Source organism: Micropterus dolomieu, linkage group LG08, assembly GCF_021292245.1.
Source record: "Micropterus dolomieu isolate WLL.071019.BEF.003 ecotype Adirondacks linkage group LG08, ASM2129224v1, whole genome shotgun sequence".
In the NCBI taxonomy this organism is placed as follows: Eukaryota; Metazoa; Chordata; class Actinopteri; order Centrarchiformes; family Centrarchidae; genus Micropterus; species Micropterus dolomieu.
In genome coordinates, this window is record NC_060157.1 from 10,791,522 (window position 1) to 10,804,907 (window position 13,386).

The following is a 13,386-nucleotide window of genomic DNA, read 5'->3' on the forward strand; positions in this document are numbered from 1 at the left end:
TCCAAGTCCATTACCTCAGTCTGAAGGATTTATTAATTAACTACAATAACATGGTTAAGGATGCGAGAACACACTATTTTTCTGAACTCATTACTACACATAAACACAATCCCAGGTTTCTGTTTAAGACTGTGGATCAGCTGGTAAACCCAACCCCTCCTTGTGCCTCAGCTGGAAGTAATGATGACTGTGAATTGTTTTTATCTTATTTTACCAATAAGGTGGTGTCAATCAGAGCCTCTATTACCCCCGCGGCCTCTTACTCAGAGGTTCCTCACCAGCAACAAGAGAGTTTTAACCAGTTTTATCCCATCGACTTGTCTGAGCTTTTAAAAACAGTAACACAAATGAGAGTGTCCTCCAGCCCACTTGATGTAATACCTACAAAATTTTTACTGAAAGTAATAGATTCTGTTGGGCCCCATTTGATCTCTGTTTTCAACAGCTCCCTGTCTACTGGTTGTGTCCCTGATTATTTTAAAACGGCTTGCGTGAACCCACTTTTAAAGAAACCTGGTTTAGATCCCTCCCTCCCACAAAATTTTAGACCAATTTCAAAACTGCCTTTTATTGCAAAGATTCTAGAAAGAATTGTGTCCAAACAGCTGTTCACTGTAATGGAAAATAACAAAATATTTGAAAAGTTTCAGTCTGGTTTAAGGAAGTACCACAGCACTGAGACTGCCCTGCTTAAAGTCACCACTGACCATTTAAGGTCTGCTGATGAAGGCATGTGCTCAGTCCTTGTACTCCTGGACCTTAGCGCTGCTTTTGACACCACTGATCACAATATCATGTTAGACAGACTGAGGCACTGGGTGGGGATCTCTGGTACTGCCCTAGAATGGTTTTCATCCTACCTGGCAAATAGGAAGTTTTGCGTGTCTGTAAACAACTATGTCTCTTCGTTCTGTCCAGTTAAATATGGTGTGTCTCAGGGGTCGGTCTTAGGACCCATTTTGTTTTCCTTGTATCTGCTTCCCTTTGGACATATTATCCATAAACATGGCATTTCTTTTCATATTTATGCTGATGACACACAAATATACTTGCCCGTCAGATCCACAGACCGTGGAATGCTGAGTTCACTTAACAACTACCTTTGTGAAGTTAAAAAATGGATGTCAAATAATTTCCTCCAGCTGAACTCAGACAAAACAGAAATCCTGGTCACCCAGCAGATGGCAAATCAAATACTGCCATCTGCTGGTTCGCTAGTAAATCACATTAAGCCTGTGGCAAAGAACCTTGGTGTTTGGTTTGATAGTAATTTAAATTTCGAGCAGCACACCACAAAGCCTGTTCAATCATGTTTTTATCAACTTAGAAATATAGCTAAAATTCGATCTATGTTTTAAGGACACCGAGACCATTTTACACGCCTTCATCTCATCACGCCTGGATTATAGCAACAGCCTTTTCACCTGTTTAACCCAAAAATCTATTGATCGACTCCAGACTGTCCAGAACTCAGCTGCCAGGCCAGAAGAAAGAAAAATGACCACATTACTCCTATTTTAGCTTCATTACACTGGCTCCCAGTATGTTTTAGAATTGACTTTAAAATTCTATTGATCACTTTTAAAGCTCTTCATGGCCTCTCGCCTTGTTATATTTCTGAACTTTTAGTCCCATACACACCAGCACGCACCTTGAGATCCTCGGGCAGAGGTCTGCTGTCTGTTCCAGAGTCTCGACTGAAAACTAAAGGGGACAGAGCGTTTGCTGTCAGGGCCCCGAGGCTCTGGAACAGCCTGCCCGAGGAAATCAGGTCCGCTGAACTCTTTTAAGTCCCTTCTTAAAACATACTTTTATAGGAGAGCCTTTCCCGATCTTATTTGACTTTATTTTATCCCTTTTATTTTATTCTATTTTACTAATTTTATATTTATCTGTATTTTAGTCTTTTCAATGTTTTCATGCTTTTATCTTGTATTGTTTTTTGTATTATTGTCTCTTGGGTATTATTGTCTTTACACTTGTTAAAGCACTTTGTAACTTGTTTTTGAAAAGTGCTCTACAAATAAGGATTATTATTATTATTATTATTAGAGATATTACAATTTCTTAAGCATTCAAGCAAAAACAAAAAGCTAGGACAGAAACAAACCAAGTTTTTCGCTCTAAAAATGCATCATAGATATAAGAACCAATTAAAGGTTTAAAGCCACTTATGAAGCAGAGGCTCTTAATAAGCTGTTACTGAATTACTGTTGTGAAAAATCAATTAACAAGGTTTAGAGACTTTTCACTCTTAAAATTTTTTGATTTCCAGTTTCAGTTTCATACATTACTCCTTATATCAGAGCAAATATTGAATGAATCCATGAGTGGTTCTTTTCTCTTATTTTCATTATCAAACTTATAAGACAGGCGGATTTCAAAGTACAAAGATTTGTATAGCTTTAAACCTGTCCAGCTATGAGATATATAGATATAAGAGAGAGAGAAAAGATATTTAAACGTTGAGTGTGGCAAATGTCAACCATCAAGCTGATCCCATTCCAAATTGTTAAACCTTAACAAATACAGTTTTTCTGATGTGTGTTAAAAGCTAAATATAAGGCAAGCATTTTGCATCTTTAATAGTGCAAAAACAGGCACAACAAAGAGTTTACTTTGAAAGCTATTCGCGGTTTGCATAATGAGAAGGGATTAAACACAAACACATTAAACCCAGGAGACCTAAACGAACCATCTGGCTTTGTATATGTATGAATAGGCCCTCAAGGTCTCTACCAACCCTTGTCTTTTTTGCAGAGACATTTTCTCTAGTAGTTGGCTGAATCAATGACTTTCAACTTTCAAGGCAGGAGAAAAATGGAAAAAGTAAAATAAAGCAGGCAGACAGAGAGTTTGTGTGAAAGATTTAGAGGTTGAGATTGAAAATGCATAAAAAGCAAAAAAAAGGCTTATTTCCAACCCAAAATCATTTGGCTACTTTTCTGACAGCCAGGACTTTGAATTGATTTCATTGTGAATACATTACACAAAGTAAGTAAGCATATTTGTATCTTTCTTAATAATTTTTACATATTTTGCAATGATTACATATTCGCATTGATAAGGTTCCAAACTGAATACACCTGAAACAATAAAGAATGCGGCAGGTTGATCAAGCTGCGCCAAGTTTTTCTTAGCATGTCCTTGTCCTTCTATTACATTATGAACCATCCAGACTTCTGAGGTCATCTGGGACAGGTCTGCTTATTGTCCCCAGAGTCAAAACTAAACATTGAGAAGCAGTGTTCAGTTTTTATGCACCAGAAGACTTCAGGTCTGCTGCAACCATCAATTCTTTTAAATCAAAGGTGAACACTTTTCTTTTTGCTGCTGCCTTTTATTTAATCAAATTTTAGGCTTTTGATCAATATCTTACTGAACTGTAACTTTTACTGTCCTGCTTTATAGTGTTTTTATTTCCTGTTTAACTCCTTTTAAATTGTATTCAAATGTTTTTTATATTGAACTATGTTGCTTTTATGTTTTATGTAAATCACTTTGAATTGCGTTGTTGTTGAAATGGGCTATTCAAATAAACTTGCCTTGCCTTAGGTCACATCGATGGTCTCACTATCACATTGAGGAAGATCATGAGATGCAGCTGAAAGCTCATTGAAACACACAGGTTTGTTTTAAACTGGGTGTCACTGAGCAGTAAGAGTTCAATGCGTTGCTTATGCATATTAATGAAAGTGTAGCCATGCATAATGGGAAAGGGAGGTAAAAGAGAGCATGTAACTGTGAACTAAGTCACAGGAGCAGGACAAAACTGACTGAGTTGGCTTTTGTCCTATTGGACAGGTAAACTAACATTACTACAAAGCATGTTAAATATAATGTGATTTTGTGTTTTAGTTGGCTGACGCCGACCAGTTGCTAACGTTATCTGGTGTGAAATAATACAGTTGTATGGCTTTCCACATCACTTCATCAGCTAACACGATCCATATTACTATCCTGTGTACCACAGGTAACATGTCAAAGTGTTGATTTTAGGCAGAAAGAAATGATGTAATGGTACAAAGAAAATGTGGAGCAATTTGTTTATACAGCCAGCTACTTCAGCACAGATCTGCCGCTGTTTGCTTTGTAACATTCAATTTAGATTTATGATCTTTGTCATGATACTCAGGTACACAGCTTATTCACCGTCGCAGTCGCTGTAACTTACATGACCCTCATAATATATATTAATACAACATAACGGTGCAGGACAACACCATTACATTTACATTAATTTACTCATTTGGCAGACGCTTTTAACCAAAGTGACTTACATTTGAGAAACACCACAATGGAAGACCCGTTAACTACTGTTGTGTTACTTACTGCGTTCTAACAGTTATGGCAACAAGCACGCGCATGAGCACATACCTGGTTGCAATCTAAAACTGCACCGCTAGTGGCTGCTGAAAACTACATATAGCCTCTTTGAAGACTGAAGACTGCTTTTTTTTCAGTTGAAAAGTTGTCTAATTATAAACCCAGTATTTACTTCAGGTCACAAACTTACAACAAAGACAAGGCAAGTTGTCCTCGCTCATCTCCCTGCCTTCTCTAGCACAATGTCTTCTCAGTTCTTCAGTTTCGCATGAATTATTCATAGCAGCAGAGATAAGGAATTATGTAAAAGAAGCAGCACATAAATCTCTGTGGTTAGGAATAGTTAATCAGAGCATCCCAAGGGGAGGTGATAATGCCACGGAGTATGCAGTTGTGACGGCTTCTCAAAGTTGCTTTTCCAGCTTTGCAGCTTACTGTGTGTGTGGTCCAGGTATGGACATGTGAGTTGGTGAAGGGTAAAATCACTCTGCTTATTTTGAGATTATTATTTTAAGATTTAAACATATACCATTTGGTTTGTTAATGGGCAGCAATGGATGTTGATTAGAGAGATAAGTTGTTGTGAGAGGTAATAACAAAGAGAAGAAAAGACAAAAGATACCTGATATAGCACTGAATGCAATCTGGTGCATGAGTCAACCGCACCTATTTTGATTTTTCCTAACACTTAAGAGCCTTGTCCACAAGGTGTGAATTCACCGAGTGCCAGATCTCGCTACCTCTGTAGCTTTGGTTTACACATAAAGACACCAGCAGCACATCGACCTCTATCATTCTACCTGCTCCAGGAAATATCTCTCTGCAGAAATGGGGTGGATTACGTTGACCTAGTGTGACACGGGTTACTGGAGCAAAGCGAGTGTCAAAATGTGACAAATCTTCCTGAGCCCTCAGTTCCCAAGTCCCCTTTGTCCATTCCCACCTCCATACTAAATAGGCACTCAGTCACAAGAGACAGTGCAGTGGTGGAGGATATGGCTGATTTAACAGCAACATGATGGTTTTCTTTGTGGAATGACTTTTGAAAGTACAAGTGAAGTGTCTCATATTTTTTGGTTGTAAAAATTATTATACTGTCTAGAAATACACATTATAATGTCAACATATTCTGGGGAGTGCAGGTCATACTGATCACCGTACTGATCTAACAGTTCATGAAACTTGGAAACGTGGAAACCGCGCGTCTGGCATCACCTAGGGGAGCTTACTCAAGCAGGCTAGAGAGACAAGACTTGTAAGGACAGAAATGGTGCGAACGGAGATCTGCTCTGACACACTGGCCCTGTGAGGCCAGTGTGGGCACAGGCCTGTCAGGTCGTAGGCAGAGATGGCTCCTCATTGGACTGGTGTTAATTATGGGGCCAAAGGCTTTGCCAAGACCATTTGTCATGATAAGAGCTCTGGCAGGCAGAGGACACAGTTTTTTTTAAACATTTGGAAATGTGGATCCCCCTACAAAGAGACAAGAAAATGAGAAACTTTCAAGCTTCCATACAGGATGTGATCATTCTTTTTCTGCTGCATAAACTGTCCTGACCACTCTTTTCTATACAAAAGATGACAGATGTGCACTACACTGGGCTGTTTAGACAAGTTAACTTTCTATGTTATCTTTTAAGCAAACTATAGACTGGGGAGCAGTCTCTGGGAAGTTATCAATTATTCACAGGACAGGCTTTATCTTTATGTTCCCTAAAATAATGACAGTCCAAAATATTCCCTGATAAAAGGGCTGATTCCGAATAGGGAAAGTCCATCACGGTGCATGGCCTCAGACCATTATGGTTTCACTCTAAGTGCAAACAGTCTCCACATGAGTCATCTCGGCTTTCTTTAGGCCTGCTGAAAATGAAACTTTTAAATGTACATACTTCACTGAGGATACAAGGCAATACAAAAGGGCCGCAGTATTCTCTTGTCCCATCAGCCTTCACTGGCGGATCATTTTTGACATAGGTTCCGCGTTGAGAGGTGAGTGGAGGCTTAGTATTGCAGTGTTTCCGGATCACCTGCGTCTACCCTGTATACCCGTCACCTGTCTCCTTCTTGAGCCTGATGGGCAGCAACGCCATCTTTCTGGATAATTAAAGCTGTGAGTGCAGACTGACATGTCCTGCAGTGAGAGGCGAATGCTCACAGAAGCAGATGTCCTTCTGTATGCAACTTTGGCTGCTACAATCTCTTAAAACAGACCTCATTATCTCAAACAGCTCCGATCTAATGTTATTGCCCTCTGCATGAGTGAGAGAAACTGAGGAATAATTACATATAACTTGGCCTTAAAGCCTATGTCAATATTTTATGTTGTAGGCCAGCAATAATGTGTATTTATTTAATTGTACAGTGTTATAAATGCCATCATGGTGGTAATTTGTAGGGTGACATGTACAGACAAAACATCGCCTTTAACCCGCTGGTGTTACGCACAGCAGCAGGTATAATTACTATTCTAATTGAGGGCAGGACTATCAATTATAGGGTCCAACACTGAAAGCCAGATGATATGCTACAGTGACACTGTGGATTGCATGAGCAGTGTGAATGCTAACACCCTAGCTGTTTTCCTGTTTCTTTCATTAGGTCATGGTGACATCAGAGAGCAGATGTTCAGGCAACACGTCCCACAACAATAATCTACCTGAGAGCTGCAGCGCACACGCATTCACCCTCACACACAGGCACACTCTTATCTTTGCTGCTGCATAAATGCCTCCTCATGTTCTCCTCCTCTTTCATCTCATTGTCTTTCTGGCACCCTCCCCTCACTGAGAGCACAACACAAAACGGAAAAAAAGTGCTGACTGTGAAGGGGATGACGCAGTAAACATAGCTGCTCTGAATATCTAAATTAAAAGTGGCCTTGTGTATCGTTTGAATTATTCATAATGGTAAACTGGATACAGCTGCTACTACAGGGCAAGAGATAACCTCTGAGTTACAGTTACAGTCGGGTAGATTACGCCATTTAGCTTGACAAAGTGTTAAATTATGTTTAATGAACTATAGTCCTGTAAAAATATTTAGAGACATATTTTAAGTCAGTTTTGAAAGTGCCATCTAGCCTACAACAACTCAAAATGAATGAGATACTTCAATAGCAGTACCTAAATGTGCAAACAAACAGTACCTACCACCCGTTACAGGTTATTGCAGACTCAATAATTTAACAACGCATGCGAATGACCATATTCACGTTCCCCTCAGCATGCTGCTGCCGCAGTGCTTAGCGCTAATTAGCAAATGTTAATATGCTGAACTATGATGGTGAACATGGTAACCTGCTAAACATCAGCATGTTAGCATTGTCACTGTGAGCATGTTAAAAAGCTGGAGTTATTGTTTTGCTCAAACACCATTGTGTCCAGTCTCACAGAGCCCTTGGTCTACCTTGTACCTGCTGTAGACTAGATAATGTGGCAGAATACATCTATATTGTCTTGTATTAAGCATACATACTAGCATTATGATACAATGAAAAACATGGAAAACCAAATGAATTGCCTTGATCAATGCTAAGAAAAGCAAAAATGACACTGCATGTTTCTTTTGCTTATTACTGTACTGCTTACATATTAGATATATCATCGGAGGCATAGTGTCAAACAGTGCAAATTAAAGGCTTTTAAGTGCTTCCTCATGCTCATTAGCATAAGTACTGAATGGCAGGGACTGTGGCAGCGCTTTAGAAGCCAGCGATAACCTCCTGGAATGACAAGCCTTGAACTTCACCTCTTGAAGGGATATGGGAGAGACAGAGGGAGTGATTTCAGCTGCCATCTGAATGAGGGCACCTGGTGTGGGCCGTTGTTCTATCAACCCCTCCCACTGAGCCTTTAAATCTCATCCACTTCATGAGAGCCACGTCTTCACTTAGATAATGAATTATGGATCCCATCCGCGTGATATTCAATTTTAGATGAACTGCATATCTTCATTTGGTGACAGTGCCACCGCTGCCTTAAGGGACAATCCCTTCTCAACAGCATGAACGCAGATACAGAGGAAAAGCTCATTACTATCTATATTCATGATGGGGACTTATGCGGCGTGCGTGTGCTGTGTGCATGCATACGTGAGTTGTACAAATTCTGTGTAAGTGCAGTAAATGTACAGTATGTGTATACTGTTTGTATATGTGGCCGTTGGTGTCTTCACAGGAATGTGTGAGAAGAAGATTTGCTCGAGTGTGGAGCAAGCAAGTTAATTCTGCATGCGCTTTCTAAATGGGGAGAGGAAGAACGAAGTCTCTGTAGTCACTACAGAATGCACCTGGCTATTGTTTCTTCTGCCTGAATACACATGAGTGGCCAGACTGATCTTTACCCTGCTCTTTCTGCCCTGAAAAGATTAAGATGCTGAACACAGACATGTATAGTACATTTATGAGAACATGGGCCAATAGTCTGTCTGAAGGTTCAGTGGAGCATTAGCAAATGCAGAAAAAAACACTGTGACAGCCTTCTACTGCTGAGCCAGTGCTACACTCAACTGTAGATATTAGTCTCAGTTCATAGAAATATACATAGTGTAAATGTGGCACTTTTCTTGCTATATTCAGACCTTTATTTTACCACAGTGATAGGCTAAAAATAGGCAGGCCTTTTAAAGATTAAAAGGGTATTGTATAACAGTATATAACAGCTGTATGAATTACATGGCAAAAAGTCACAAATCTTTAAAATCATTTTAAATAGAAGAGGAAAATACAGCCCATGTGACAAAGAAAGAAATTAGAGGGGCACTCCACTGATTTTTCAAGTCCAAATTAATTTACTATCACAGCGATTGCTCAGCCTGTATCCTCTGTGGCTTTGTAATAAAAATAAATTATATCAATAATTAAAATGAATTATTAATATCAATAAATCTAAATTAATATTCAATAATAATACTAAACTTATCAATCTCATAAACAATCAGTAAATGGAAAATAAATAAAATTTTGATTTATAAAACAGTAATGCACATACACTTGTTTGTGGTTAGTCTTTAGGAATCTATGTATAAATTAAATTCTATCAATCACACTATGTATGAATATTACCCATTAAGACCCATTGAGATTTACAATAAAACACAAAGTGTTAGTGCTACATTCACATTCAGTTACGTCTTTTCCTATGATTGTAGCACAGTACACTGCTGTATATCTGACCAAAGTTTACTTGGCAATCAGAAAATACATGCATAACTGACACTGTCTCTCTCTCTCTCTTTTTCTATATATATATCTATATATATATAGATATATATATAAAATGTGTATATAATGTGCATGTATTGTCAACATCTGCACATTTTGAAATAGTTTTACTGCAAGGGAGATATTAGAATGAATTTCTCTTATTTTATTTGAAATATAAAATGGAAAAGGAGATAACCATGTCATGTGCCAATCTATGTGATCCAATAATGAATTCCAATTTCTTTTTTATGTGTATATTATGATAATAGTGTCATAGAATTATCACAATGATGTCATGACATATTCTGTGCTGATTTATATTGTGCACGACCGCTGTTCAAGTCCCGTATGAAACCAAAAGTCAGTGTTGAATTATCTTGACTTTTGTATGTCATGTATTTAACTTGAGTTATCCTTCCATCCATCCATCAGGGTCAATGTACATTATTCAACATTGCGGTTTAGACTACAATGTAAATGTACTAAGCTAAGCAAATTTTTATCGTCTTTTTTACTCTAAATGGGACAATAATTTACAAAATTAACATCATTCTCTATTGAAGAAGAATAGAAACTAGTGACTAAATTTGTAAATTCATTAGGAAAATGTTTACTGAGGTAATAAATTAAGTGAGAAGTACAATCATTTACTCATAAGATTACGTACAATTGGACCTCTTTTTGCAACCAGTGTTGCCAGAATGCTAGCCAGAATAGAAATTCTTAAAACTGCATGTTCAACCCCCACATCATCTCATCACATCCTAAAAGCAATTTCTCATTGTTTGAACATATTGCAAATGCTTTGACACACTGATGCAAATGATCATGTACAACTGTCTGCTGTTTCATACATTATCAATTGCTTATGTCATGCTGATCACAATGTATTACACCAGTTCTCTGTTGAATAGTCTTGCCAAAACATCAAGGCACAAGTTCATTGCATAAGTCACTACATGCAAAATGGCTGAAAACGTTGTCAAAATCAAAGTAAATTAAAGTCAAACTTTATTGTCATTCTTCGCATTCAAGTATACAGCTGAACGAAATGTTGTTTAGTACAGACCGTGGTGCCTAAACAAAATAAGAATAGACTACAACAAATCACAACATACTACAGTAGCAACACAGCCCTCAGACCATTCACCCGATACACACAATACCATACACAGTGAGCAGTGAATAATGCAATGTATATACTGTAATATACGCCAGTCGATGTATATACTTATATATGTGTGTGTGCGTATATATATAAGAATAACTCATGGTTCACATGCTTGTAATTCCTTCTGTTGTGGCATGCAGTGCTGTAAAATAGTCCTTTCTTTTACTTTTCTGCATCACAATGACATGGTCTGTCAACAAATTACAATACGAACAGTAAAAACGTAACTGTGAATCCTGTCCAATCTTTTGCAATGCATAATTTTTAACTGTTGAAAATTATATGCTATTCTGAAAAAGTGCAGCCTTGTGCATTTTCAATCATTGTCATCAAAACATTCGCCATAGTTTACATCAGAAAACACTTACAGAGTAATATTGATAACATGGCTAAACATTTTGACTTTCTTGTTCGTAAACAATGAGACAAGGACTTGTCACTGACATGTTCAATGACATAAAGATTTGCTTTTGAGAGATAGACTAAGGATTCTGAGCAAGTTACGGGCTTGTGCAGGTAATCAACTGTGTTGTGCTGTCTGTTCAATATGTTCCAAGAAATGCACTTACTTTTTTGCAAATGTTAGGGATGATTCGAGAAATGTACCAAAGTGAGTGAGAAAAACTGTAAACCAAAACCATGATATTTTCCTAAACCTAGTAGTTTTGTTGCCTTAACCTAACCAAAGTTGTAACTATGATGACAAAGGTCAGCTGACATCGTCCTTTCCTGCATGACCAAAACATGCAGCATCTGTAACAGATTTAAATGACAAGCAAAAAGCTGCGTTCCCTGTTGTTATAATTAAAGACCTGTCGGACCCTTCAACTTGATCATAGTCTCTTTGATGAGCTGTGACAATTAGCCCTCAAAGGTGTAGAGCTCATGGGAAATCTAGGAACTTTAACGCCACAATCGTTTCCGTGTGGTTGTCACAGAACTCAAAACAACACATCACACAATGCTCAAGAAAAAATTAGACGTTAGTGGTGTACATCTGCCAACTCTGGTTCTCATTTTAGATTCACTTAGGAAGATAATTATCCTAGCATGCAATTGCATTCTCTTCCAATTCTAACAATGTCTTGGGTGTGTGGATCAAAGAAACCAAAACATGCATCCAACTTGGAATTCATATGGATGTAGGACACTGACTCTCAAGATGAAGCTGCACTGACAGGTGTCCTTGGCAGTATATTAAAGTGCATTATGTATGAAGGCCAGGGTATACTTTCTCAAATACATAGCCACACACTTTCTCATACTTCCATGTACATACGGGTGCTTGTACAAACTGTATATATTAGTCCAGGCCCACACAAGCACCTCCAAATTCACACACACACACACACACACACACACACACACACAATGAAACACATTGAGTACAGCCTTTTTAAGTGACAAAGCATTGTCCTTGGATGCTCAGGCGCACTTTGCCGCAATATATTTAAGCAGATCTCCTTGCTGTCATGCTGCAGTAGTGCGGTCTACTCATTATCTTGTGTCATGTGACAGCATCTCTGAATCATTTGGCCCTGGGAGCTGAACCAAAAGTAGAAAAAACTCACAGCCGCCACTAAACTCAGATGACAGGGAAAGCGAGCAAAAAAAATGTCCTTGTCCCTCCACGGATTACATAAGAAATTCCACCGATGTCAGTCATGCACTAATAGGCACTGTCCTCCAGAGACCTTTTCTCCGTAGAAAAATAGGTACAACGTGTAAAGCAGCACACAGAATTTGTTTGGCAGATGCGAGCATGCATGTCTGTGTGTGTTATAATGATTTAGATATGTTAACCCTGTCAGCATAAAAAAGACAGTCTATTCTTATCTTCTCTGTCCACATCAGATCCTTTAAACAGACCCACAAATCCTGAACTAAAAAGTCTGATGTGTCAAAATAAGCCCAGGATAAATTTCAACACCTTTCACTCGTCATGGATTTGATGTTGTTTGTCAAGGGTTAAAGAGAGAAAATTTAACTGGAGTGAGGTGCTTCAAGGATAACACATAAAAACAGCCAGTGAGACAGATGATCTTTACGGATCAACTTAACAAAATAAATTAATTTAAATCTATTACTTACTTTAACAATGTTAGGACTGCTAACCATGGCTACACACACCTGATAAAATTTTTACATAAAAGGCAAGCTGAAATCTAATTATACTCACGTGTTGTGTAAGAAAATATAAACTACAGCCTAATAATGACTGATATTTGAGAGGCTTCGTTAGCCTACACTACTGCACTACTGACTGAGGCACATCTTGTGCCCTGTATTGATATAAGAGGTTTTTGTCCCCCTTTATCAACAAGTACACAAAGCGTTATAGTGCAATTGTTAGTAATTTAAAAACTCTTACCATTTACATCGTTCAATATTCCTTCCTTTGTGCTGTTATTCCACTCAGAAAGTTGACGCTAATTTTAGCAATGATGCCCACTAGAAGTTACATTTCGTGTAACAAAACCTTTCACGTTGTTTCAACACATGCTGAGTCATCAGCAGTTCTTACACATTCAGTGCTGTGTTCGTGCCACATTATAGAAAGAAGGGGGTCTGATACTAAATAACTAGCATTAGCTGTCTCATGACAGCAAATGACCCAGACTGTGAAAACTCACAGCAACCGGTATTCCTAAAACGTCAGCACGTGCGTTGCCCTGATTCGAAT